This window comes from Schistocerca gregaria, unplaced genomic scaffold (assembly GCF_023897955.1).
Source record: "Schistocerca gregaria isolate iqSchGreg1 unplaced genomic scaffold, iqSchGreg1.2 ptg000205l, whole genome shotgun sequence".
NCBI lineage: Eukaryota > Metazoa > Arthropoda > Insecta > Orthoptera > Acrididae > Schistocerca > Schistocerca gregaria.
Genome location: NW_026061740.1, coordinates 1333007 through 1337672, shown reverse-complemented (window position 1 = coordinate 1337672; position 4666 = coordinate 1333007).

The window sequence follows — 4666 nt, the reverse complement described above, 5'->3', positions numbered from 1 at the left end:
AGAACACAGATGAAGCTTCTAATTTGATGTAATAGCCAGTAAGAAGTAGTACAATTCAAGTTTTAGGTATTGATTATTGACTTTTAAGCTGGCTTTGATGCCTTGGACATGAGCTAGGACCTTAAGAATCTGCATGAAAGGAGGATTAGCAGCCGAGGTGCACGGGAGAATGTGAAAAGTGTTCATATGTAGTAAAAACCTGAGAAATCCGTCCGTTTTCGTCATTTGTTATCGAATCGACTTAAAGCCAGATCGTCACATTGGCCGCTCTTCTCTCTGAAACGGTTGTACTTATCGTCTTCAAAGCTATGTCGCGTGCTGCGGTATGCAGAGACACTAAAAGCACCATAGTAGAACACAGATGAAGCTTCTAAGTTGATGTAGTAGCCAGTAAGTAGTAGTACAATTCAAGTTTTAGGTATCGATTATTGACTTTTTAGCTGGCTTTGGTGCCTTGGACATGAGCTAGGACCTTAAGATTCTGCATGAAAGGAGGACAAGCAGCCGAGCTGCACGGGAGAATGTGAAAAGTGTTCAAATAGAGTAAAAACCTGAGAAATCCGTCCGTTTTCGTCATTTTTATCGAATCGACTTAAAGCCAAATCATCACATTGGCCGCTCTGCTCTCTGAAACGGTTGTATTTATCGTCTGCAAAGCTATGCCGCGTACTGCGGTATTCGGAGACACTAAAAGCACCATAGTAGAACACAGATGTAGCTTCTAAGATGATGTAATAGCCAGTAAGAGGTGGTACAATTCAAGTTTTAGGTATCGATTATTGACTTTTTAGCTGGCTTTGATGCCTTGGACATGAGCTAGGACCTTAAGATTCTGCATAGAAGGAGGACTAGCAGCCGAGTTGCACGGGAGAATGTGAAAAGTGTTCATATGTAGTAAAAACCTGAGAAATCCGTCCGTTTTCGTCATTTGTTATCGAATCGACTTAAAGCCAGATCGCCACATTGGCCGCTCTTCTCTCTGAAACGGTTGTACTTATCGTCTGCAAAGCTATGTCGCGTGCTGCGGTATGCGGAGACTCTAAAAGCACCATAGTAGAACACAGATGAAGCTTCTAAGTTGATGTAATAGCCAGTAAGTAGTAGTACAATTCAAGTTTTAGGTATCGATTATTGTCTTTTTAGCTGGCTTTGGTGCCTTGGAAATGAGCTAGGACCTTAAGAATCTGCATTAAAGGAGGACTAGCAGCCGAGGTGCACGGGAGAATGTGAAAAGTGTTCAAATAGAGTTAAAACCTGAGAAATCCGTCCATTTTCGTCATTTTTATCGAATCGACTTAAAGCCAAATCGTCACATTGGCCGCTCTGCTCTCTGAAACGGTTGTACTTATCGTCTGCAAAGCTATGTCGCGAACGGCGGTATTCGGAGACACTAAAAGCACCATAGTAGAACACAGATGTAGCTTCTAAGATGATGTAATAGCCAGTAAGAAATAGTACAATTCAAGTTTTAGGAATCGGTTATTGACTTTTTACCCTTGTTTGGTGCCTTGGACATGAGCTAGGAACTTAAGATTTTACATGCAGGAGGACTAGCAGCCGAGTTGCACGGGAGAATGTGTAAAGTGTTCATATGTAGTAAAAACCTGAGAAATCCGTCGGTTTTCGTCATTTGTTATCGAATCGACTTAAAGCCAGATCGTCACGTTGGCCGCTCTTCTCTCTGAAACGGTTGTACTTATCGTCTGCAAAGCTATGTCGCGTACTGCGGTATTCGGAGACACTAAAAGCACCATAGTAGAACACAGATGTAGCTTCTAAGATGATGTAATAGCCAGTAAGAAGTAGTACAATTCAAGTTTTAGGTATCGATTATTGACTTTTTAGCTGGCTTTGGTGCCTTGGACATGAGCTAGGACCTTAAGATTCTGCATGAAAGGAGGACTATCAGCCGAGTTGCACGGGAGAATGTGAAAAGTGTTCATATGTAGTAAAAACCTGAGAAATCCGTCCGTTTTCGTCATTTGTTATCGAATCGACTTAAAGCCAGATCGTCATATTGGCCGCTCTTCTCTCTGAAACGGTTGTACTTATCGTCTGCAAAGCTATGTCGTATGCTGCGGTAGGCGGAAACACTAAAACCACCACAGTAGAACACAGATGAAGCTTCTAATTTGATGTAATAGCCAGTAAGAAGTAGTACAATTCAAGTTTTAGGTATTGATTATTGACTTTTAAGCTGGCTTTGATGCCTTGGACATGAGCTAGGACCTTAAGAATCTGCATGAAAGGAGGATTAGCAGCCGAGGTGCACGGGAGAATGTGAAAAGTGTTCATATGTAGTAAAAACCTGAGAAATCCGTCCGTTTTCGTCATTTGTTATCGAATCGACTTAAAGCCAGATCGTCACATTGGCCGCCCTTCTCTCTGAAACGGTTGTACTTATCGTCTTCAAAGCTATGTCGCGTGCTGCGGTATGCAGAGACACTAAAAGCACCATAGTAGAACACAGATGAAGCTTCTAAGTTGATGTAGTAGCCAGTAAGTAGTAGTACAATTCAAGTTTTAGGTATCGATTATTGACTTTTTAGCTGGCTTTGATGCCTTGGACATGAGCTAGGACCTTAAGATTCTGCATAGGAGGAGGACTAGCAGCCGAGTTGCACGGGAGAATGTGAAAAGTGTTCATATGTAGTAAAAACCTGAGAAATCCGTCCGTTTTCGTCATTTGTTATCGAATCGACTTAAAGCCAGATCGCCACATTGGCCGCTCTTCTCTCTGAAACGGTTGTACTTATCGTCTGCAAAGCTATGTCGCGTGCTGCGGTATGCGGAGACCCTAAAAGCACCATAGTAGAACACAGATGAAGCTTCTAAGATGATGTAATAGCCAGTAAGTAGTAGTACAATTCAAGTTTTAGGTATCGATTATTGTCTTTTTAGCTGGCTTTGGTGCCTTGGAAATGAGCTAGGACCTTAAGAATCTGCATTAAAGGAGGACTAGCGGCCGAGTTGCACGGGAGAATGTGAAAAGTGTTCAAATAGAGTTAAAACCTGAGAAATCCGTCCATTTTCGTCATTTTTATCGAATCGACTTAAAGCCAAATCGTCACATTGGCCGCTCTGCTCTCTGAAACGGTTGTACTTATCGTCTGCAAAGCTATGTCGCGAACGGCGGTATTCGGAGACACTAAAAGCACCATAGTAGAACACAGATGTAGCTTCTAAGATGATGTAATAGCCAGTAAGAAATAGTACAATTCAAGTTTTAGGAATCGGTTATTGACTTTTTACCCTTGTTTGGTGCCTTGGACATGAGCTAGGAACTTAAGATTTTACATGCAGGAGGACTAGCAGCCGAGTTGCACGGGAGAATGTGTAAAGTGTTCATATGTAGTAAAAACCTGATAAATCCGTCGGTTTTCGTCATTTGTTATCGAATCGACTTAAAGCCAGATCGTCACGTTGGCCGCTCTTCTCTCTGAAACGGTTGTACTTATCGTCTGCAAAGCTATGTCGCGTACTGCGGTATTCGGAGACACTAAAAGCACCATAGTAGAACACAGATGTAGCTTCTAAGATGATGTAATAGCCAGTAAGAAGTAGTACAATTCAAGTTTTAGGTATCGATTATTGACTTTTTAGCTGGCTTTGGTGCCTTGGACATGAGCTAGGACCTTAAGATTCTGCATGAAAGGAGGACTATCAGCCGAGTTGCACGGGAGAATGTGAAAAGTGTTCATATGTAGTAAAAACCTGAGAAATCCGTCCGTTTTCGTCATTTGTTATCGAATCGACTTAAAGCCAGATCGTCATATTGGCCGCTCTTCTCTCTGAAACGGTTGTACTTATCGTCTGCAAAGCTATGTCGTATGCTGCGGTAGGCGGAAACACTAAAACCACCACAGTAGAACACAGATGAAGCTTCTAATTTGATGTAATAGCCAGTAAGAAGTAGTACAATTCAAGTTTTAGGTATTGATTATTGACTTTTAAGCTGGCTTTGATGCCTTGGACATGAGCTAGGACCTTAAGAATCTGCATGAAAGGAGGATTAGCAGCCGAGGTGCACGGGAGAATGTGAAAAGTGTTCATATGTAGTAAAAACCTGAGAAATCCGTCCGTTTTCGTCATTTGTTATCGAATCGACTTAAAGCCAGATCGTCACATTGGCCGCCCTTCTCTCTGAAACGGTTGTACTTATCGTCTTCAAAGCTATGTCGCGTGCTGCGGTATGCAGAGACACTAAAAGCACCATAGTAGAACACAGATGAAGCTTCTAAGTTGATGTAGTAGCCAGTAAGTAGTAGTACAATTCAAGTTTTAGGTATCGATTATTGACTTTTTAGCTGGCTTTGGTGCCTTGGACATGAGCTAGGACCTTAAGATTCTGCATGAAAGGAGGACTAGCATCCGAGTTGCACGGGAGAATGTGAAAAGTATTCATATGTAGTAAAAACCTGAGAAATCCGTCCGTTTTCGTCATTTGTTATCGAATCGACTTAAAGCCAGATCGTCACATTGGCCGCTCTTCTCTCTGAAACGGTTGTACTTATCGTCTGCAAAGCTATGTCGCGTGCTGCGGCATGCGGGGACACTAAAATCACCCTAGTGGAACACAGATGAAGCTTCTAAGTTGATATAATAGCCAGTAAGAAGTAGTACAATTCAAGTTTTAGGTATCGGATATTGACTTTTTAGCTGGCTT